The sequence below is a fragment of the Saccostrea echinata genome, unplaced genomic scaffold, assembly GCF_033153115.1.
Source record: "Saccostrea echinata isolate AGI-Se365-2 ecotype Australia unplaced genomic scaffold, CSIRO_AGI_Sech_v1 ptg000029l, whole genome shotgun sequence".
Lineage (NCBI taxonomy): Eukaryota > Metazoa > Mollusca > Bivalvia > Ostreida > Ostreidae > Saccostrea > Saccostrea echinata.
Genome location: NW_026889778.1, coordinates 44479732 through 44505367, shown reverse-complemented (window position 1 = coordinate 44505367; position 25636 = coordinate 44479732). Strand labels below are relative to the sequence as shown.

The following is a 25636-nucleotide window of genomic DNA, read 5'->3' as shown; positions in this document are numbered from 1 at the left end:
GAAACAAGCATTCTGAGAGTATTGCATTAGCAATACTAGTCCCCTACCGGCAAGTGTAATCTGGTTCCCGTTAAGAATTGAAAATGCCATAATTCCGTCAAAAATCAATTAAGTGGGACGAAATGCAAACTTGATCTATAACTAATCAAGGTAAAGTCACATACCAAAAATCAGCTCAATATCTGAAAGCGTTTAGAAGAAAATTGCGGAAAACCCTTGAAAATTGAAAAGGCCGTAATTTCGTCAAAAATCAATGAAGCGGAACAAAATGCAAACTTGATCTGTATCTCATCAAGATACACTCACATACCAAAAATCAGTTCAATATCTGCAAGCGTTTAGGAAAAAAGTGCGGAAAACCAAGTGGGACAGACTGACAGACAGACAGAGGGACAGACGGACAGCTAGACAGACAGACAGACAGACGGACGGACAGACTCAGAGGAAACCTATAGTCCCCTCCGGTTTCACCGGTAGGGGACTAATAAGAATAGAACATCTTCCATCCAGATCAAAAGCTAAGAACTAAATTCGTAAATATCATATCTGCATTAAATTCTATTTTTTCTCAGTATTTACAAAATATTTCTTTAGTTGTGGAGCTTCTTGTTTATGTGACGTATGGATAATTCGTTCAAGAGGGAATGTCTGCTTTGTTATGCTGGTTTCAAACCATTTGATCTTTAATCTGTGTTTATGTTCCTTTGTTATTGTTGCAAGTCTGAAGCCAAGTCAACTGAGCTAGTTTTTTGATGGATAGAAGAAAATAACAACAGTATTGAAAGTGAAAAAATGTCATTTATTTAAGTAAATGACGCAAAACAAAAATACACATAGTAAGGGGGTCAGAAGAGACTAGAATAAACTTCTAAGAACACAAAAATCTTTGGCATCATATTATGCAAACTGACCCCCTTTAAAATAAACATACCATAAAGCAGGCACTAATATGCGTACCATCAAAAAAGGGTGGGATAAAAAAGTATGAGCACTAATACACGAATAACAATAATAAAAAAGACGGTGGAAGAAAGGGGATGGATGGAGGGTTTTTTCGACAAAATTTTCCCTTGCAATTTAGCGTGGCTTTCTTCTCTGGTAAATATACAACAATGGTCACGTGATTGGGAGAAGCCACGCTGATTGGCTGTAAATGAAGACAATCGTGTCATCGATTAAAAATAGGCAATTGATCCCGAGATAAATAGTTTGTAAACATCAAACTAAAATCAAACAATTACCAAAATACAATTATGTCACATCAAAAATAAATTATAACAACTAAAACAAAAACAGTTTCTTTATCTCTGTCACATAAAGCATATTATTATTTGTAAATAATAATAACTGATTTATCTTCTTTTGTTATTGTTGCAAGTCTGAAGCCAAGTCAACTGAGCTAGTTTTTTGATGGATAGAAGAAAATAACAACAGTACTAAAAGTGAAAAAATGTCATTTATTTAGTAAAAGACGCAAAACAAAAATACACATAGTAAGGGGGTCAGAAGAGACTAGAATAAACTTCTAACTTTAATCTGTGTATGTGGGGTGGCTGGGTTGGGTATTGAGAGAGAGAGAGAGAGAAAGAGAGAGAGAGAGAGAAAGAGAGAATACCTTGCGTATCTCTGTGTCTAATCCTGATTCTTCACATACTAGACAATCTATCGGTAATTTCCCGCCATTGATTCGCCATAATAAAGACACATTCAAACCATTCAGTTGTTTTGCTAGTTGCAATTTACGAATCATAGGGCAGTTCTCTACTTTCGCAACAAGATGAAAAAGATTGTTTCCTTTGTCATCAGTCTGGTGGGGATTAAAACAACTATGTTCGTTTTCATTTTGCATGAATCTGGTGATGAAATCTTCGAATATGGTACCTAAAATATGAAAATAAATGTCTGAGGAATAAATGGTTAGAAAAGATTATTCTGTTTTCCTATGATCATGAACGTTGAGCTATATAAAAAAACTTAAGGTAAACTAATGGTAAGATTTTAAGAGTACCTATAATACTGAACAGCATAACCTGCACGTGATACATTGTATAGATTGAAATATAATATACTACATTTGCGTAAACTCCAGTAATATTTCCTTGATCTATCTTCATGAGTATAATTAATTTAATTAATTTTAAAAAGGTTAAAAATAGAAGCTACTTTTAATATACTTGTACACTGTGGATACATCAGCATTATCATTTTTTGAATTTTTCCTGATTCATTTTAATGGTCGTGAAACAGTCAATCTGTTACCCATGCACCAAATGAACTGTTGCATGGCAGAACTGATCCATCATGACATCAAATAATTAACTTCCCTAAATTTACATCTTCACATCTTTAATATTAGATTACGTAGAAAATGAAGCATTTTCATGCAATTAATTTTAAATCATCTTTAGAAACGTAATCCTGATACCTATATATATATATATATATATATATATATATATATATATATATATATATATATATATATATATATATATATATATATATATATATATATATATATATATATATATATATGCAATTAATATCATTTCAAAGAAGAGACCAAGAACACCTTTCCTTAGGGTAATCTAGGGAAAATGTAGGCCCTTTCATACAAATGTCTGACACAGCGTGTTTATTCAAACCTTCAAGTGTTCATGACGTTGTTTGCTAATCAATAATTGCATACATCAATTATTAGTATTAGTGCATGATAATATTATCCCATCATTTTATCTGATTTAACACCAATCGTCTGAGAATTTGATTAATATATTCATCTTGTTTTGTTTCAAGAAACGCTACAAATTGTTGTCGATGCACTTTAACTAAGATCCACTGAATATTAGGTCGATATCAATATTTAAAAAGAATTAAATAGTAGGTGAGGAAATGAAACACTTATTTCATGACAACTCGGGAAACAGTCAAGCTTTTGTCTCACGCTAATGGAGAAGACCTGGGAAACTGTTTGCCCTGGACCTTCGGCCTCAGGCAGCAGTTTCTCGGATCTTCTCTATTACATGTACATCGGGAAAACAGTTTGATCATTCCACTAATAGTCATGAAATAAGTGTTTATTGTTTAATATGACCTTGAGCATGGTTTCTTTTCGTTATTTTCATATTTTAGGTATATTACATCTACTTACTGTTCTCGTCACGTAAGTATATGTTTGCTGCAGCATGTATAGGTGTGTCTCCAGGTTCAAGGCTCAGAAATTTTGGGTTTACATTGCTTTGAAAGAGCAGCTGTAAGACTCCATATTGCGATCGCTCTGCTGCCAACGTCACCAGTTTTTTTATCATCTGCGCAAAACATAAAACATGTATACGAAAAGATTTTTTTAAAAATCATATATTTCCTTACTGTACATGCTATATACATGTATAATGAAAACTTGTGTTCACAATGATTTTTTTTGTAAAAGAACAACTATGACGTCAAAAAAAAAAAAAAAAAAAATTAAAGCTCCCTGTAGTATTTGGCATGTTATGGAATTGTAGGTTACGTAACATATGCGAATTAGTAGTTTGTTTATTCTCAAACTCGACTCCTGAATCTTTGAATTCTCAAAAGACAAAAGACAGAAGACTTGCCGAGTGTATTTGACTATTTCGAAAACATGTTAAAGTTAGAGAGTTAGGGAAATTTAGTAATTAACAACATGCATTATGAACATTTCCCTATTTTTTTTTATTAACATCAACCCAAAATCTTATCACTCGCTGAAATATGTGGAGATAACGAACAGCACTCGAGTGCAAAAGTCCATTAAACATTACAAAATAAGAGCAGAGCAAACACGGATCTCTAGGACATTAGAGGTGGGATCAGGTGCCATGGAGGAGTGAGCATCCTTTGCCAACCTGTCACACCCGCCGTGTGCTCCTTGTCATGATCGGGAAATAACGGAAAAATCCGTCGACTAACAATTAGAATGAAAAAAGTCAGTCAGCATTTGACTTAATGATAGATTGTATTTGCTGACAAGGTCATTGTACAGTGCCCACTGTGCAATCCGACAACTGTGCAATCCGGCACACTGGACTTTCCGACCTAATACTTTATTCCCAAAATTTTCTTTATAATTTATATAGAATAAAACACTGTATATTCCGACCACTGTATATTCCGAATTCCGGCGCTTTTTTGTCAACAGAACTAGATAATTACTTTATGATTTCACCTGAGTAATCCGACATAATTACACTGGTGTACCGTATAATTAGCCGCTGGCCAGGTAACGTGAATGTCCCGTTTGGTCACAAGATTGGTCTACTTAGAGAGTAGTTAATTACATGTACGAGTTTGAAAGTGTTTATGTAAGCAATTATAAACGAACAGTTTTTGAATTAAAAATTAGGCAATCATTTCTCTGTTGTTATATATATGTCCCTGTTGTTATCAATTTTATTCTCGCACTGAAAAAATAGCATCCACGCGACAGAAAATAAAAAGAGTATATGGTGTTTAGATCGCCTTTACCTTACAGAATAAATAAGATTTTCAGCTTGAAATTAAAATCAAATATGCATTCACGGTCCTTCGTAAAACCATGTTATGAAAAAAAAATGAGTACGGCGAACTACTGTGTAACACAATACACAATTTGAAAGGCAGCATCTTGTCGTATAGAAAACGCTTCATTTCCGGATTAATATACACTGAATCAAGCGAGGCTGTGTACATAAAAGATTCGCCGAAAGCAAAAAATACCGTCTTCAGTTGCCCATTAAATTTAAAATATAATAATAATACAATCGCAATCACAGTTTTAGAGTTACGTCCCGTTTGTATGAAAAGTCGCGTGACGGTATTAATAGCACAGTCTATGTTGAGAAATAAACAATGGCGAAAATCTGTAGAAAAAAATACCACTGTGTAGAGAAGGTAGACGAAATATTTACTTTAATATCGACTGTAGTAAGTAAAAATTAAATTGCAACATCTCGAAGCGATCGGCAGTTCCATGTTTTGGCCATTAAAAAAAAAAAGAAAAACATCGTATATTACTACAAAGTACAGAGTTTACTAATGCTATATCACAAACGCTGTTTCTCAAAGAAATGCTAATCAGATCTATTTTATACAGCAAAGAAACACACAATTATGCAAACACTTTGACAATTAAATATAAGTGTATTCTTAACCTATCGAAATTTTTTTTTTGTATGAAGTCGTCTGACACATATGATAATGCTCAGAAATATTCAACACTGGGTAATCCGACACACTGCCTAATCCGACATTGATTTTATTTCCCGCAGCATGTCGGATAAGACAGGTTTCACTGTATCGACCATAGAACTTACGAAATGATGACTTTAAACGAGACTGCTGATATTTTTGTTTCAACAACTTGTTTGTCAATAACTTACCTCGTTTTAGAACTTGTTCATACGTAGAGCATGCTCTGCCGTATCGAATCAACTGAGAGATATAAACCCAGTAGGCAGGTGATAAGGGTATATTGTTGCATAGGTAAGGGAAGTTGACGATTGAAAAGTTAAAGTCATCAATCACGTTTATCATAAAAATTTGTTGTTAGATTACCATTAACGTCTTTTTCTAATAAAATATCCAAATATGAAACAGATGTGTGAAACTCCGTGGTATCTTTTATATCAAGCTCACCGGGATATATCGTGACGACATAAGAATGGAAATAACCATTGTTAATTGACAATACGTCGTCGATATATCTAAATGTCGTCGTCGATATATCTAAAAGACGAGTTGAAGGCCACAGCATGTGTTTTCTTCTTTTCACGTAAAAGATTTTGACCAAATTCTGCTTCATATGAATACATAAATAGGTCTGCTAATAACGGGGCGCAATTGGTATCCATGGAAATCCCAATAGATTGTTGGAAGACCTGGTCTCCAAAAACCACATAGATATTGTCATTCAGAAACTCGAGCATCGTTTTAATGTCAACTTCAGAGTACTTGTGTGTACAAACAGATTGTTTTTTAAAACGTAATTTTGCAAAATGACCAATGACAAGGTAAGTAAATTTACAAGTTCCATTTTTATTGAAAAAGCAGCTGTCAACGATGTCAGAAAGTCTGGACTTTAATTTATCGTGGGGAAAAGTCGTATATAAAGTTGAAAAGTTTTTATGTTGTTAATTTTGGTAAAATTTTGTGATTTCAGATGTTCCAAAAGTTCCTTGGAATTTTTTAGTATCCACATCTGATTTACACTCCTTCTCGAATATATTGTTGCAAAGTACTCTTGAAGTTTCTCCTTCACTACTGTTAATATCTTAGTGAGGAGTAATCAAAGAGGCTTGGTAGAACATTTACTGGAACCCGATATGTGTCTTTGTTTGTAAGGATTTTTATGAATTTTCGGAATCCAATATAGATATGGTAATTCAAATTCATTTTGAATTACCTTCATTGATAATACGTTGAATTATTTCTGTAACTGGAAGATATTTAAGCATAGTGTAAGTTTTTCTCCATTTCTCACAATGCTGATAATTTAAATAGAACTCACGAAGAGACTTGACATTGCCTCCGCTTCTACACAATTTAACAGCGTCGTGCACCACCCCCCACTTGTTCATCTGGATTATTTTATAAATAAATCTGTTGTAAAATTTGCCATCAATCTTCACTAGAGATGTCGAAATTTCTTTTGAAAAAAAGATTGTTAATCAGCATAAAATACAACTCACTTAACTGAAAATTAGACATTATAATAAGAGCAGAGTATTTCCTCTAATCTGAAATCCCTCAATGGCACGTGAAATAATTCTCTTTTGTTTGCATTATCGTAGTGTTAAGCATCTTAGGAGAATATATTTTACATTTTTTTTCTAAACCAGGCTCACTTAAGCTAACCCTAGTTTCACTTTGTGAACTAGAATTTAGAATTGATTTGCCAATTTTTTTTACACTCTATGCATTGTTTCCCTTTGTTGTGATGAAAGCGTCATATTAAAAGGTATTCGTGAAATTTGTTTTACGTACAATCTTTAAATTGCGTGCGTCTTTGGTAAAATCCATAAAGAGAGATCTAATATAAAATAGTTCTATTGACATATACATGTATCATTTTGAAAAAGGTTAGGATAAGTGCAACTGTATACCCAGAGGATAAGGAAACCTAGTATGTAACGGGTTGGTTCGCCCCGATTACATGTTTGCTCTGAGTGGTTTCGCCTCGAGTGGTTTCACCCCAATTACACATGTAACCTGTATATAAAGGTGTTTAATTTTTGCAAGTGTGGTTTTTGATTACGTTTTTAATAAAATAAATCTTTTTTGTTCAATAAAAATTCGTATCATCTTTCTTAAAAGTGGAAATAATCATTGGGTATTGATCCGCAATTTAATTTATTATTGAATTTAATTGAAGTGCCCTGATATAAATTATGTTAATCTTAACAACCACTGATCAAACAACGTTTGCTTAAATAAACGTGAAACACATTGTATGTTCGAAGAAAACCACGCGAGGCGAATTCGCCTAGGGCGCACAGGGAAACGGGGCGAAACCATTCAGCGCAAACAGGTAATTATGGTAAAGTCACCCTGATTCTACTAGTATATGTCTGGTTTTTAAGATGTTTCTTAATACTCTGAATCTGCATAACATCTTCTCACACATTTATGGCTTAAAATTACCATGGATGTCTGAATTACAAATGATTTCTGCCACCAGTGATATACACTCGTCTATAACTTCTCTCTGTATTGTAGAAGTATGATTTTCCTGAAGCACGTTTATCAGGAGATCGATGTCACAATCCATATTCTGATCTCTTCTCTTTCTTATCCCGTCAACAACTGTCCTGCACCGGCAATGTTCAAGTATCTCCGTCATTGTAAAATTGATTTCGTTCTGTTGAGGAACGACGGCTGGTTGAAAACTAAAACAATACCAAACTCACATTGAGTGAAAATTAACAAATTGAATCTTTACTCAATGAAAACAAATTTTAAAATTACTTTTTGTGTATATTTTATTAAAATAATCTAATGGACAAAAAAAAAAACCCATGAGGTTTTTTATATATACCTATGACCCTTAAAATGCATTTATTATTTTTGAAATTAATCAGCAAATTTGACATTCATCATACTTTCATATTCAGATACCTTTGTATAAGCAATCTGGACATGTGGTTAAAAAATTTCATGTTCAAAATAAATTTGTATATTATTTTTATATATTATGGATATAACTTTTGACATGTCTGTTGCAGAGAAGAACCTAAAATTACCTTAATCTTTATAATAATTTAAGATGATATCATAGCATGTACACGAAATCAAATGCGGATCTTAATGTAATTCTTGTTCTAGACACTGTTCTTTTCAAAGAATCATTATCTTACAAGTTACTTTTAGTATGAACAAAGAACACAATTTAATACCATTTTGTTTCTTTTCTTTGTGTTTGTTTACCCTTTAAGACTTCTTTCTCTTCCATTTTTAGTTTCTTGCAATAAGTTTTATTTGCCTTTTCTGTTGAAAATTGCAAAAAATTTATATGATTGCCTTTAAAACAAGAGGCCCATGGGCCACAACGCTCACCTGAATAACTTTGGCCCTGCTGTTCTTCACCAGATGATCTTTTTGTTATACCTATTGTGGCCCCGCCCTACCCACGGGGATCATGATTTTAACAATTTAAAATCTACACTACCCTAGGATGTTTCCATATAAGTTTCAGCTTTACTGGCCAAGAGGTTCTTGAGGAGAACATTTTTAAAGATTTTTCCTATATATTTCAATGTAAAACTTGGATTCCCTATTGTGGCCCCGCCCTACACCCAGGGGTCAAGATTTGAATTCTTTAGAATTTACGCTGCCCCAGGATGCTTCTACAAAAGTCTTAGCTTTTCTGACCAAGTGGTTCTTGAGAAGATTTTTTTTCTATATATTTCAATATAAAAATTGGATTTCCTATTGTGGCCACGCCCTGCCCCCAGGGGTCATGATTTTAACAATTTAGAATCTACACTACCCAAGGATGCTTCCACATAACTTTCAGCTTTTCTGGCCTAATGGTTCTTGAGAAGAAGATTTTTAAAGATTTTTTCTATATATTTCAATGTAAAACTTGGATTCCCTATTGTGGCCCCACCCTTTCCCAGGGGTCATGATTTTAACAATTTAGAATTTACACTGCCCCAGCATGCTTCCACATCAGTTTCAGTTTGTCTGGCCAAGTGGTTCTTGAGAAGAAGATTTTTAAAGATTTTTTTCTTTGTATTTCAATGTAAAACTTAGATTCCCTATTGTGGCTCCGCCCTTTCCCCGGGGGTCATGATTTAAACAATTTAAAATCTACACTACCCCAGGATGCTTCAACATAACTTTCAGCTTTTCTGGCCCAATGGTTCTTGAGAAGAAGATTTTTAAAGATTTTTTCTATATATTTCAATGTAAAACTTGGATTCCCTATTGTGGCCCCGCCCTTCCCCCCGGGGGTCATGATTTTTACAATTTAGAATCTACACTACCCTAGGATGCTTCCACATAAGTTTCAGCTTTTCTGGCCAAGTGGTTCATGAGAAGAAGATTTTTAAAGATTTTTTTCTATATATTTCAATGTAAAACTTGGATTCCCTATTGTGGCCCCACCCTTGCCCCGGGGGTCATGATTTGAACAATTTAGAATCTACACTACCCCAGAATGTTTCCACATAAGTTTCAGCTTTTCTGGCCCAGTGGTTCTTGAGAAGAAGATTTTTTAATGACCTCACCCTATTTTTGTCTTCTCTTGATTATCTCCCCTTGTGAGGGGACTTGGCCCTTCATTTTAACAAATTAAATTTCCCTTCACCCAAGGATGCTTTGTACTAAGTTTGGTCAAAATTGGCCCAGTGGTTCTTGAGAAGAAGTCAAAAATGTGAAAAGTTTACAGACGGACGGACAGACAGACAGACGGACAGACAGACGGACGGACGGACGACGGACAAAATGTGATCAGAAAAGCTCACTTGAGCCTTCGGCTCAGGTGAGCTAAAAAGCATCACTGAAACCTAAATTAATGCGTGGTTTTTGATGCTTTTAAACATCAAATACTCATGAAAGAATAATTTCATCTGTTCAAGCTTGAGTTTTAAAAGATTTTTAATATTTATTGAATTCGAATAATGAAATTTCTTTAGGTATATTACTTTCAAAATATTCAAGCTTTTTGCAGAGGGCAGCATTTGATATAAAACACATTCCCGTGCAGTTTTTCCTTCACCATTTCTTTGCATAGGATTTACGCCATTTTCTAAAAGCTTCTCAATAATATCTAGTGGTACAGAATTCGAATGCATATTTCCAGTGAATAATTGCAATGAAAAATGAAGGGCCGTGTCTCCTTTTGAGTCAACCGTATTCTGTTCGTTGCATGCCTTGTCCTTCATTAACACTAATTCCAGCAAACTTGTATTCTCTGAAAAAAAGATGAAAAACAAAATACTAGGTATTATTTTATATAAACGTATTAATAGCCATTCTCTTTAATGACTTAACTCTTATTTATAAGCAGTGGCAAGCATAGTCACAGAAGTTCTTCAAACTCGCTGCTATGATAAATTTATTTGATACCTTAAACCCATATTAGGCAAAAGTTGGTTGATATGTGTCATTGCTACCATCATGCTGATAAAAAACACCAAAGTCTGAAAAAAAGACTTTTTATCCATGTTCAGTATCCCACTATTAAAGTTTTCACCTAATGAGATGCAGAAAAGTGACAGAAACTACTTTTACGTAAGTTACCAAAGAAACAAAGTGCTGAATTGCAATAATTTTATCCATACATTTTGATTATGGATACATCAAAAATAATAAAAGAAGTAAATTTAAAATGCAACCAAATAATAGGAAAAGATCAATATGTAACATGCAGGAATTTTGAAAGTGAAATGTGATATTGTTTCATAAGTTTGCAGTGGATGCTATGATTATAATACCGAAAAGTGATTTCCAATTAACTATCTGCATGTTTCATTTGTTTCTTTCTTTTAACAGAGAACATTTCTATATGACTGGAAAGACAAAATGTGGTCTAAATTTCTACTTTTCGAAAATTTCAAATTTTAGTCTATAAAAAGATATATATATATATATTGCTATGAAGTTCAAAAATTGAACATTTTCCTTTCTTTTTAATTAATGCAACAGTACTCTTTATTTTATTAAACTTGATCAATATATCTGACAATCAATTTTAATTATATCAAATTAGTATAATTTAAAGATAAATAAGATGAATGCTCAAAAGGTAACTAAATTCCCAAAGCAGCAAGAAATTAACTTTATACCACTGTTATGTTGTTACCATGATTACAGTAAAATTGAGCAATAAACCTTGAATTTCAGAAAATGTTTTCTGTGTTAAAAAGTCCTAAAGATATATATTTGTCAGTCTTGATTTTTCATATCTTTCCTTAAGATGGCAGTATTAATCAAAATTTACAAACAAATTTTGTATTTCTATCCTATGCTATTAAGACAACCATGAAAGTTCTTTATATAATAATATTGCTTAAACTTTTTCTACATAAGGTCAAATATTTTATCGTTTTTCTTCTGTTGTTCATTATGTTTGATAATGTAACATCTATCCTTAAAGGGCTTTTCAGCCTTTAAGGTAGTATGGGATACCTCCACGTTATGACGTATTTCCGTTTGAAGTATTGATTTGATTTGCATGAATGCTTATTATCGGATCAAAATTTGTAGATACACCCGTTGAAAAGAACACTCTGAAGCCTATTTCAATGCAAGTTCTCACAAGTCGGAATTTTAAGTAAAAATAGACAAAAAAAAAAAAAAAAAAAAAAAAAAAAAAAAAAAAAAAAAACGCAAGTATATAAATTTTCTTATAATTGTACAACGGACATTTAAAAAGCAAACCCCTGTAAAAGGTAGTTTCAAAATTGCTGCTTTTGAACACTTTTAAGCAAATAAAAGCTGTATTTCAATTGTTTGAGTAACTGTACAGCACCTTGTGTGCGGTGAGGCATTGATAAGTGCGATTACCTCACATTGTGCTGAATTATCACCAATCAATCATCACGTTAACCAGAGCTGGACTTCTTTGTTATTTAATTCAAGAAGTAACTGTTTGGTCAGAAATCAGCTAGATGTTGTATATAGTCCAAAAACGTTTAGATGAATGCAATTGCTCTGAACAAGACACGTTCTGGAAAGCGATTATCCATGCATTGTTTTCAAAACAGTTCAAAGTTGAAAACTACAAAGTGTGATTTTGTTTGTGCTTGGGAAAAAATGCTCATCATTTCTGAAATAGCACCCATGTTTTTTTTCAACCCTTGGAAAATGAAGAAAGATAACTCTTCCGCTCGGATCTTTTAATTAAAAAAAAATTTAAATGCATTATATATATATATATATATATATATATATATATATATATATATATATATATATATATATATATATATATATATATATATATATATATATATATATATTCAAAATTTGTTTATTTCACTTTGCTAACATATTAAGATACATTCTAATTGTAGACTTTCATGAAATATTATTCATCTGTTTTCAAGAAATGAAGCGTTCCCAGTTTTTTACGCTTATTTTTTGTTGAAAATTAAAAAAAATACTAAGACATATTTCTTGTCATTTTTGTTTTTATATACACTTTACATTAGTAAACGCCTGTCTATAATATTAAGCTTATAAAAAAAAGAATTATACAAGAAAAAATCATTTTGTATTTCTCATTAAAATAATAAAAAAAATATTAAAGTTAGAACTTAACATACTGAAAGGTAGGGGTATTTCAAATCCTCCTAATTTGGGTATGTAAATATGTAGGAGAAGTTTCGTTTGGTATCCCATTACACCTTAAAAGATACGCAAAATGTATCCTTGGTTATTACTTAGACATATATTCTAAATAATTTCTTTATGATACAAGTGGCAATGAGGTGTAATGTGTTTTAGAGAGTGGTTAATTTAGTTTTCTTAGTCGTTTTTAGGCTCAACAAAGACTCAAAGTACCTAGTAATCTCATTTTTTTTCCCGGCTGTTAACATGTTAACCAAAATATATATCAACCAATTTTGACTCATTTATGTTTCTGGTGTCAAACTATAAAAACTAAACGTTTCACCGAAATCGGTGACCATGCATGACAAAAATGTTTAATACATGTAGTGGTTATAGAGAATTGCTCTTAATAAGACTTAAAGAAAAGATTCAGTCCGTGAAGTCCTTACCTGTGACTGAAGCAATTCTTACACAAGCGTGTAAGTATGGTTCCTTCTTTTTCAAGATTATTTGACGAAAATCGGCAAGATTGTTGGCCACCAAAACTTTAATAAATTCTGGAAGCCATCGACGTTTGGAAATAAAACCGATATTGCAAAGGGTTTTCAAGTCAAATATTTCTTCCACACATGGATCCCTAGGCATTGTCATGCTGGCAGAAAAATGGTGAAAGAATACGCAAGCGGCTTCCCATTTGGTTGTTTTAATGAGTTCAAAAACAATGGAGCATTTTAATCTTGCTGAGAGTTGTGTCATAACTTCTAAACTGGCCTTGTCTCCTGAATAACAAAGAAATATCTCAAATGGTTCAAGTAACTGGTATAATCATTTTCATACTGAAAAGTGGTATCATTAAATGTAAAGGAGAAAAAACACATTGCAACATTTTTTGACATTGGAATATGGCATAAAATTTTCTAGAATTAAAGATCACGTAAACATTAATTATTTTGTTTCAGTACTGTCTTTCAAGAAAACACAGTGATGTGAATCTTTGGAGATGCATCCAACAGTTTCCTTTTCCCTTATCAATTCTTTAATGCTATATGCCCTTAATGTGGGTTTTAAAGCTTTTGGTGATGTGAGATTATTTTTGCATATTTCTATTTGTCTAATGCCTTTCTTACAATGAAATATATGGAGATAACGAACAGTATTCAAGCTCAAAAGTCCATTAAACAATACAAAATAGGAGCAGAGCAAACACGGACCTACATACGTAAATAACGTAATACAAACATATTTCCTTGTGTTATAAATACTTCAAGCTTGTACATATATTAATTAAAGTGAAATAAATTAATCGGTTTCCCCTTTCTCGCTTAAAAATGTAGTTAAAGAATTATCAAGAATAAAAATGTTCGTTTCTTACATGTCAAATAAAAGTACGTATCTTATATTCTCAAAACAACTCTTCCTTGCTTTTTTTCAAATTATCTCTCTTTAAATTTTTGACAATAAAAGTAGTGTCAATAACAATGATTTTTGTAAGATAAGACTAGTTAATAAAAAGACATGTAAATTTAGTAATTTCCCTTCCTTTATATTGCATGATTTGTTTTATAAAGACTACAAAGACTATTACCTTTTTCAATTTCTAGATATTTTGCATATACTTTAGAGATGCGGAAGATAATGTCTTTTTCAAGCTCTAAATTGCCCTGTAATTGAACGGCAGCTCCAACAAATGACGTTATAGCTTCTATCCAATTGTGCAACCCAGCATGTGATCGACCAAGTAAATAAAAAACCTGCAAGTTACCCGGTATTTGCATCGTTTACTAGTTTTTAAAAAGGAAATATTGATTTTGTAAATCGATATGAAAATTAACAAAGATAGTTCTTCAACAAAAAAAAAAAAAAAAAAAAAAAAACAAAAACAAAAAAAACAAACCAGCATATTTTAGATAAACATACCCTAGATGATTCATTGTCAATATGAAACCTTTCCAAAGCATTCTCAAGTACAGTTTTAAAATCCCCCTTCCTAAGGTAGCACTCTAAAATCGAGCATTGGATGTTATGCAAGGTTTCCTTATTACTCTCATCAAAAACCGATTCTTTACGTAAAAGTTTTTTGCCCTTTGAGAACATTTCTAATGCCTTGTTTAGAACATTTTGACCAAGATACTCATTTCCCTTTTTGATTAAAAACTCAAGTTCATCCTTTGTAGTAAGGGTTTGTACGTCGTCATTTCCAATGGTGGTTGAACTTTTCTGATCTGAAATTATTGCAAAATGTAATTAGATAGATGTGAAAGTGAAGGTGCAATCACGTTGATTTACGCTAAAATGAATACAAACTATGATTCATCATTTTAAGTCTTTAAAGAGGTTCGTTCCTGAGCCTTTGAGCAGATTTTTGTCTTGACCTCTATTAAAAAAATCTGCACTATGTTATAGTTCTTACAATAAATTTGGATTCTACAATGCTAATTAAACTATATTCAATTAAAACCCCATGATTAAATTCCAGACCGAAAGCATTAAGTGAGGAACTATATTTTGTCGCGGAAGGTTTTTTTAGATTGATTGATTGATTGTATGTTGTTTAACGTCCCATTCGAGAATTTTCACTCATATAGAGACGTCACTATATACCGGTGAAGGGCTTCAAATTTTGACCTTTACTCGGCACTCAGGGCCATTGAGCGGTGAGGGACCTTTATCGTGCCAACGCCTATTAGAGAAAAAAACTTTGAAACATTTGATTTATGTGTTAGACGTAATTACAGTGCAAAAAGGTAATATCAAATGCTCCATAGCGCCAAAAGTAGCGCATTGACCCCCATTTTAGGTTTTGATTTTTAATTAAGCTATAAGTATAGATTTCAAAAATATACTTAATAAAAAATTCTCAATACTTTTGATAACAGGATCCAACCTCCTTAAGGTTGTTTTATCTACCTTGTCTGACTTTTGCTTTCATTAAAATGGAAAAATAAGCATCGTTGGGTGAAATATAATCTACTGGCAGATTTCCATCTTCATCTCGAAGTTCCGATGAACATCCATTTTTTAGAAGATAATTCAAAATATTGATCATGCGCCTCTCTCCTTTTACTGGGTATTTGACCAGGACATGCACTACAGAATTTCCTTTGGTATCACAAGCGTCTCTTTTTGATTGATCATTCATAGGATTCTTAAAGAACCATTGAAGCAAGGTGTCTTTATCTGAAAAATAAAGTTATTGTCATAATTTGTAATACTCATTTGCACATACTACACATGAAATGCTACACATCATTAGTAATTTTTTCAACTCTTTTGTTTCATATTTTGAAACAATTACGACAAAATTAATTTGGATGCAAGTATTGTAAATTCAAAACAAATTTTGTAGCTTTAAATTAAGTGATAGATGTTTTTTTCGAATGGAGTATCAACAGTGGAAAAGGTTACGAGTTGTGAAATATGAAAACATATAATGTACAAAGAAATAGTTTTGTTAACGAAAGCTTCTTGGGCAATTTTTTCCATACAAGCAAATATTCTGTGCTTTTCGCAATTGTCTCTCTCCTGCTACAGTCTTCGAAAATGCCAATCTGACAATGGTATAAAATTTTCCAGATCAAAAGAAAATTCTTTATACTCACCTGTCTCTAAGAACATTTTAAGTCCAATATGAATGATTGGTATTCCCATTTCCTCTTCCAGCTGCAGCACAGATGCACCGTTATTTAGTAAAGCAACAGCAAGCTGCAAACCAAAGTTTCTCAGATTTTTCCTCGAAGAGTTTTTTAAAAGTTTTCCCACAGGCACGTGTGTAGCTGGGCAATCGGCACACATATTGTCAAAATCACTTCTAGGACCAGAATGTATCCCGATATATAACAAACTAATACCTTTCCAACAGTCTATTTCACAGAGTTTCTGAATGACAATTTTCTGTGCTTCAACACTGATCTGTTTAGTAGGCAGGTCAGGGTGGTTATCCAACACTTTAATATATGCCAGTTTATCTACAAACAAATCAATACTGAAAGATTAATTTAGACTTATATGTGATATGAAAAAAGAACAAATTCTTCTTTATGAGGGGTTATCAAAAAAAAAAAAATCCGCGGACTGGCGCCATAATTGAAACCGTTTAAGGTACATTTAATTTAATGAAATTTTACATATTTTTTCGATATCGTTTTGTACTGTTTTACAGAACAAACTTTAAGACACGCAGTTCATCCTTGAATGAATTGTCAATGTTTTTGTATGCGATGGTATATCCAAAAGGCTGCAAATTTATACCTATACTCGGCACTCAGGGCCATTAAGCAGTGAGGGATCTTTTTCGTGCCAGCATCTACTGCGACACGGGACCTCTGTTTATACCGTCTCATCCAAAGGACCGGTCTCCACGTCCCGCAGTGGATTCGAACCCGCGACGTAAGGATCTGCTCTTTACTCCGAGACAGACACTCTACAGACACTCTAACCACTGCGCCCCGCAGGTGACGAATAAGCAAAAAACTAAAATATATGTAAATTTAAGCAATTACCTTTTGTCGGTTTTTGTGTGGATATAAAGCGAACAATTTCTGTCAAGAAAGGACTTGGGTCTTCAGCCATTTTTAATCCTTTGATGAGGAGATCTAATGCCTTATCCAAAAGATTAAGCTTTTTCAGTGCGGTTGCAGCACACCAAAAACTCTAAAAGTATTCAAATTGACCACATACATTCACATGTCTTATTTTTATAACAATAAACAGGTTGGTAAACTACAAATATATGCTTCAGTATAAAGTATTGTAATTTAAAAAAAAAGTTTATAAAGTAGTATATAGGACTTCGTACCGCCTCACTCTGATTATCCATCAAGATGTACGATTTGGAGTCACTTAAATCTTCCTCTTGCTTTTGTAGAGTTACTGCTACCATTGATTTATAACCCAGGATTCGCCTATATTCATCCTTTAATCCAGATTTCTCACTAAGCAGAAGCGCTTTCGAGTAAAGTTCCCAGGCTGATTTTGTGTCATTTTTGTACAAGGCCAATTCTGCTTCTTTCTCTATCTGTTTGAGTTTTGGCGTTTCGTCCATATTTCACAAATTCCAGAGCTAGTGCAAAACATTTAGTGACAGTCATAAATTTAATTTCTTAAAAAGTTTTATTTTTAAGAAAGTTTTTCAACTTTAAAGAAAATACTAAAGGATGTAATGTAAATGTATGTTCACTGACCTAGATATAATGATCAAAATAATTAGTTTAAAATATATTTATTCATTACAAATGAAATGGATTGAACAGCAGGCATAATGCCTATAATCGTTCTCTCCATAGGTCAAGGTACATATAACAATTATTGGTACATTTAACATTGAAAAACAGTATGTAAAATAGATCATTGATTGCTACATACATAAGGTGAATCCAGAGAAAGAGAGAGTAAAATAAAGAGAAAAAAACATGATAAAGTACACTTAACATTGAAAAGCAACATGTAAAATAAACCATTAATTGGTACATGTATAAAGTGAATCCACAAAGATTGAGAGAGAGAAATAATTGTATCCGAAACGAAAGTAGATGTTAAAATTGAGCAAAGGAATCTAACAACATTTACAATTATAAAGAACATAATTACATAAATATTAATTTCAATCACAGATACCTGTAGCTTGTTGCAAGAACGTCCTTTTAGACCGATGATTAGATAAATAAAAAAAACCTCCTAAGTATGACAATATTTTCATGTGTGTAAATAATCTAAATTTTAACAATTTTAACAATAGTTAACAATACCTATACCTGATATACGAGAAATCCTTCATGTGTCTCCAACACTGTGACTACCCTGTAATTCAAAGCCTTCTGTGTTTTAATCGCTGTTTAAATTTCAGTGCACATGAAAAATTTAGCTGGATGGCAACAGTCCAATTACTGATATCCCGGGACAGTAGTCATACATCCAAAGTGTGTATATAGGAATATTATCTTTTAAAATATAAAACGATATCAATATGACCGCGTAGTTTGGATCCTTGCAATCTACCTCATTTAACTTGTATATTTTTGATTTTGAAAAATGTATAGATTAGATGTTTGTTATTATTTGCATGTTTTAACATTTATGTCCTTTTGTGCACTGGCTTTTTTGTGCACCACCTTTTTGCTTCTTAAGTGTTTTTTTTTTACCATTTATACTATTGGCAGGGATATTTTTGTCATGTGATTAGTAAGAATTATGCCATGTGACTAGTCAGCATGTTTAACTAGTCAATTTGTCATGTGACTAGTCAGTATGTTTATCTAGTCAATTTGTATATACTATATATTTTGGTTTAAGCCCAGCCAATTAATTGTGATATGTCTATGTAATATCTAAATGTTCATTTGTTAGTTTCAATAAATGACATTTTCACTCAAGGTTTCTTTCTTAATACTATATACATGTATATATAAGAGGTTAAGCAAAACAAGCTGCGAATAGCCAGAATTGTCTCCTCTCACTACACGGAAAATTTGTTGATATAAATATTATATGTCGTTGATCGGGAAAGAGGGAATGTTGGCGTAAATGAGTGGCGCTGTAGGCCGGAAAAAGTAGTGCCGTATTCCTAGGGCTCTTCCCGAGATCACATATTATAAATCCAAAGTAACGGGTAATTTAGTTTCCGAGTTTATTAATAAAAGCATGTAATTTAATGATGGACAGCAATTTTAACATACAAGAAATGCATGCGGGGAACACACACGGAAGTGGCCAGAAATGGGTCAGGCCTCCGAACTGCCACATACAATTCAGATGCTGGTATATATAAGAGTTCTTTGACAACAATTAGCAAATTGAGTGACAAAATGTCATATGCTGAGTAAATTACAATATGTGAAAAGTTTTTATAAGATAGACATGAAAGAAGGATAATAAAACAATTACATGAATGTTTTTATAAGGTATAAAGAAATGAGTGATTGTGTTATATTAACACTCTGTCCCTTTGTAGTTCTCAACAATTGTCCAAAGATTGTCAATATGCAATAAAGTAAATAATCCAGTATTTCATAGTCGAACAATACATTGATCCATGACTTATTTCAATGAAAATAACTGATAAAACATATTTAAGTTCAAAATAAAAGTTCAAAAGAAACTTTGTAAAAAGGGTAAATTCTGCAGGGTGATAGTTAGTTAACTTATCTTAATTATTTACTCTATATAATAACACATGATATAGTAGATAAAATATAAATTACATCATTGTTGAGACATGTGGCTATCAACGAGCATTGTTGATACCTCTGTAACAAGAGACAAACAATGTTGACGGTACGTAACATTTGAAACGTTATACCAATGTATACTAGCTATTTCTATATGACGTTTCACATTGCTTCATAGGAACCTGATTGGTTTTATTTATACTACTTGTAATCCAGATTGAACTCCTACTACCCTTTGAAAGGAATTGATTCTTCAAAATCATACTCTAGTTTTAAATACATGAATTTTCCACATTCCAAACCACCAAATTGAATCTGAATGACTACGCTTATAATGCATTCCTGAGCTTTATAACAACCATAACAAACAAAATCACAAATTGATTGGATACGCAAGAGCATGCTCTACAAGTCTCCAAACTGCTACATGTACATGATAATGACAACTAAAATGACAATTACATGTTAGTCGTTATATACAGAGGTATCAACTAGTTCATTTAATGTCAGTATTTTGTAAATTCTATAAATGTTACTGATTCGTCCTCGGATTACTCTGCTTATCGGACGAATCATCCTATAGTTTAGTATTTTCGAGGGTGTTCCTTGTAATTTGCTCTGCTCCCAATTTTGAGCTTGATAGCTGTTACTTATACCTTTACATTTCGTGCAAAATTAATGCCTTTCATATCGATTTCATCCCATCTTTTTAGGCCATATCAGTGGTGTCATATCATATCTCTGATCCCTCCTTGTGGCCCCAACCTACCCAGCCTACCCACTCTAAATTTGAAATGTTTGAATCTACACTACCTGAGGATGCTTCTATAATCTATAATAACATGACTAATCATGTTCTTGAGAAGAAGATTTTTTAAAGCTGATTCTAATATATTCTTCTGTAAAACTTTGACCCTCTGTTGTTCCCCCAACCCCTTGGAGTCATAATTTTAACAAACTTGATTCTACAATACCTATGCTTGCTTCTTTATAAATATGACTAATAATGGCTTATCTGTTCTTGAGAAAAAAGATTTTTAAAGATATTTTCTATATATTCCTATGGTAAACTTTGACCTCCCGTTGTGGTCCTGTCCTACATGTACCCTCAGGCGTCATGATTGGAACAAACTTAAATCTTCACTACATGCATGTACCTGAGGATACTTCTATGAAAATATGACTAATCATGGTTTTGCTGTTTTTGAGAAGAAATTTTTAAAGACATTTTCTATATATTCCAATGTAAAACCTCAACCCCCTCTTGTGACGCGCCTACCCCCGGAGGTTATGATATGAAAAAACTTGAATTTAAAAGTTATGTAATGAAGTTTTCACATACGTTTTATCTTTTCTTGCCCAGTGGTTCTTGAGAAGAAGATTTTTCAGAAGATGCTACCAAATTTTCACGAATTCTTAATTATCTCCCCTTGAAAGAGGGTGTGGCACTTCCTGTGAACAAACTTAAATTGCCTTTACTCAAGGATGCTTTGTGGCAAGTTTGGCTAAAATTGGAAGAAGTCGAAAATATAAAAAGTTTACAGACGACAGACGTCGGACGACAGACGGACACCGGACACTCCTTCTTCATAAAAGCTCAGTTGAGCCTTTGGCTCAGGTGAGCTAATATATTTCATGGTTGCAATGGTAACACAGTGAAGTCACACAAAATTTGTTGGTTAGTTTTAAGAAAAAACTGGTAATTATTGCCACATTATAGTGTAACCATGGAAACAGCTTTAAACAGTAGTTTAAAGTAATTTTTTTTTGCTGCTAAAGGAATTTTGTTACCTTTTACATGTAATCAAGAAACATATTATTTGACTCACCTTGAATTGTATGCCTGTCTGATAGAGAACTGTGTAAAGTTGAATATCATATATTGATTAAAGGACAAGATAGGCTAAGACCCCTTTTTGGCCCCTGGTTTGGCGTGTCTTTTAGAATGATGCAACAGTTTATCAATGAAAACCTGTTGTCACCCCTACCACGAAATGAGTATATCGGTTCTAAGTTATGGGTACGCAGAGGTCACAGGAAGATCAGAAAATATGTCAATTTCCGAATTTTCACATTTTTATGCAAATTTTCATCGATTTTACAGCACAGTTTGTTTCAGAAAACACAGAGAACAAGCTTGCCTATCTAAATAAAAATTTATATATATTATAAATTTCATATACACTAGTATCAGATGCATCTTGTGTATAAAAATCTCAGATAGGCAAGCTTGTGCTCTATATTTCCCGAAGTGAAAAGTATCTTACATTTGACGAAATTCCACCAGAATTGAGGAAATTCGGGAAAATGTCTTACTTCTACACCCTCTTGTGGCCTCCGTGTAAGCTTTAAAGGTAAAATTAGTACTGGTTTTAAAACAAGCATCACGTGCATCATTTTAAGTTCTTAACAACAAACTATATCAAAGTTTTAAATGTGTTCCGATTTTTACATCAATAAGGGGCCAGATTCAGCCATTACCATTACTCTTTCTTTTGATAAAGAAAATAACATCGCTAATTGCTTTTGTTACCAAGAAGGGAAAATGCTCAATATTGTTGACTTCATGGAAATTTTAAGCCAATAAGTTTCTTGCACCCAGTTGAAGATTGCAAAATTTTGTGTGGTAGCCAAAATTGAAAGTCAAGTTAAATTATTTGTTCATAAATGTAAATCATTAAAAAAATGTATGACTTTATATAAATGAATGAATAAATGAAATTATTTCTTTTGAATACTTTGTTTCCATAGTTACATACAATATTTATGTATGCAATAGTTGGTGTCAAGTATGTTTATCATTCACTTAAGGAAGAGAAGGACCTTGAGCTGAAAAAAATACTTGTCATTCAATTTTTTTCATATTTTGTATATTTCTAATTAAGTATGTCCCACATATCTTAAAGCAGTTATATCATTAGGTTTCTTACCTTATTTTGGAGATATTGATTGACAAATACTATGCCCTACCGTATCTAAGTGGAGTTTTAATTCTCCATGTTTCCGGTCTCATTACTCTGTCCATAATTAGATTTTTTAATTATATATAAAAATATCAAAGTGGACGTGTATCTTTTAAATTATTTCAGAGTATAACTAAGATTTAAAATTCAAAAAAAGCAAGTTTTGTCTATCACACTGCATCTGGATAGGGAAAATTACGCACTTTTTAAGACAACTTAAACAATAAAAAACGTAATTTACAAAAAATTCTATCATTCAATATTTTTTAATTTACGTTGAAATGCAAATCCTTCAAATTATTGATTAACTGTAAAAATTTCGAATGATGAAGCTGACCTCATTATTTCACAGGACATCGTTAAAGAGGACATAAGCATGACAAAAACGTGTCATGTTACATTTCTCGAGTACGGGAAAAACCAACTATGACGTCACACTTAAGCTATAAAAGCGAAATATGATATACCTACATATGATTTCTGTCATCAGCCATGCAAAAATAATTTTTGTGTTCCCCGTTTCTCAAAATATTTCATCAGATACTGATTATGTCCTGTTTCTACATAATAATACCACCCCTGTGTTCACCGAGTATGATCTTGTTGTACTAACAGATCGTGTATGACGTCACCGACTTGTTGGACGCGCAGTTTAGGGAAACAGAGGAGTGGATCAATCTTTTTCATAATTTGTTAATCTTTACAAGGATGTTAAAACTTTTTTTTATTTTTTTATATAAAATGGTAATCAAAGTTAAAAAATTGTCAAAGACTTATACAAGAATTGATGGTTTACACGTTTTGCACTTATATAAACGGAGACTATGTCGTAGTTAAACAGAGTCATGTGACCATGTGTCCATCATCCCCTTAAGACATCAAGGCTTCACCTTTTGGAAACAGTCATTGTCATTTTCTGCATTGCTGCAAACGCTGCCATTGGACTCTGAACATGTTAAAAAATGTCATTTTTCACACTTTAGGGCATGTTGCCATTATAACCATGAGACATAGTAGCCAATTGTTGCCAAATATGTATTAAGCAATGCTGGAGCTGTCTCAGAATTTCTCTAAATCTCTTAGTCTTTGATACATAAACTCTCCTTTCCAAAAGAAAATAGGTTTAATGTGGCATTGTATTCTGTAATACATAACACAAACTCGGAAAAATCTAACAAATCATTTTTCATGTACATCTCTTAAGAATTATTTAACCCTGTCTTGTTAAGACCCCCTCCCACTCCCATTCATATTCCCAACATTTCCTGTATGTTTTAATTATGTTTTGAAACCCCTTACACATTTTAAATACATGTAAATAAACCAAACTTTTCAAACAATAAATCGCCCGTCTAATTCAAATGCCATTGAACTTTATAAATTCAAAATCAACAAACATATATAGTTATACACCTAAGTCTATGAGAATGAAAGATCTAAGATTCTAAATGCAGACGTATTTACAGCTACAATTAATATGATTGCTAAATATACAGAATGAATACTATTTAAAATTTAACATACCATACGTTGACATTTGTAAGATATTCTCCTATTCCTTCTCTTTGTTTTACAAGAATGCCGCCAGGTTTTACAAAACTGTGATAATGTTGACCTATATAGATCACATGGAAATAGTTTGCAACAAGGATCGGCTGCATCAGCCCTGGCCATGGCATCCTGCTGTGTCACTCAATTAACTCTCGATAAACATATCATCAAAGGGGGGACTTAATTCCCATAGCACAAATAAATGACTCCACTGAATTATTTAAATTCAGGAACTTTGTTGAACAAATATTTTTTTAGAAATTTTTTTTTCTTTTACTCTCTCTTTTATATATAAATATTTTTTTTACAATGGTATAAGTGATAAATATGAACACATTTCCGTGTGTTTTTTTTTTAAATTTTTTTATTTTTGGGGGTCTAAATTTTATTATCACAGCTCAAAATCAATGATAACTCAAACTTTTAAGCTATTTATAAGAAAACAGAAGTTTTATATATATACATGTAACACCCTACACTAAATAGTTAAAAACTTCTGATGCTTGGAGTTGGTATTTCTGTAACGTTTTTACAATGTTTTGCAAACATTTTAAGACAATGTTGTATTCATGTTTTCTGGTAACATTTGTATTTCATGAAATTTATAATAATTATTACACAAGGTATGATTTTTATTTAATCATTCTATTCAATTTATAGCTACACGATATTTTATCATTATAGAAATTCATGTTAAATGCTAAATGTTTTCTGAAAACCTCCTTGCAACAGGAACAAAATGTTATGAAAAACATTTTTAAAATGATTGTTTAGAACGTTTTCTAATAACGTCTTTACAACCAAAATAAAACGTTTTAAAAACATTTTATAAACGTTTTATTGAAAACGTTTTCAGATAACATCATTACAACGGGAATAAAATGTTATGAAAATGTTTTGTGCTACCTGGGAACACGATGCTCTGCATGTTCTGGTGTTTTGAAAGTGTCGAAACTCGAAAAAACAAGGCCTAGCAACTTTGTTCTCACTTTCATCAGCTGTTCATTTTCGTTAAATTAAAATTTTAAGTACATCAAATTTAATTCATCGTACTGCAACTAAAAAGTTGGCTGCCTAAACAAATATAAACATGTTGATATTAATCCGACATATCCAATGAACGAGTTGTTAAAAATATACTTCCGGGGGAAGGACGATTTCTGAATTTTCTCTTTAAAGTTT

General features: G+C 32.4%; 1 pseudogene; it reads right to left on the bottom strand.

Annotated features, from left to right (window-relative positions):
* The window catches only part of LOC133194293 (uncharacterized), a 35736-nt pseudogene extending 17918 nt beyond the window's left edge, over nucleotides 1–17818 (bottom strand).
* Nucleotides 17819–25636: the final 7818 nt, after the last annotated feature.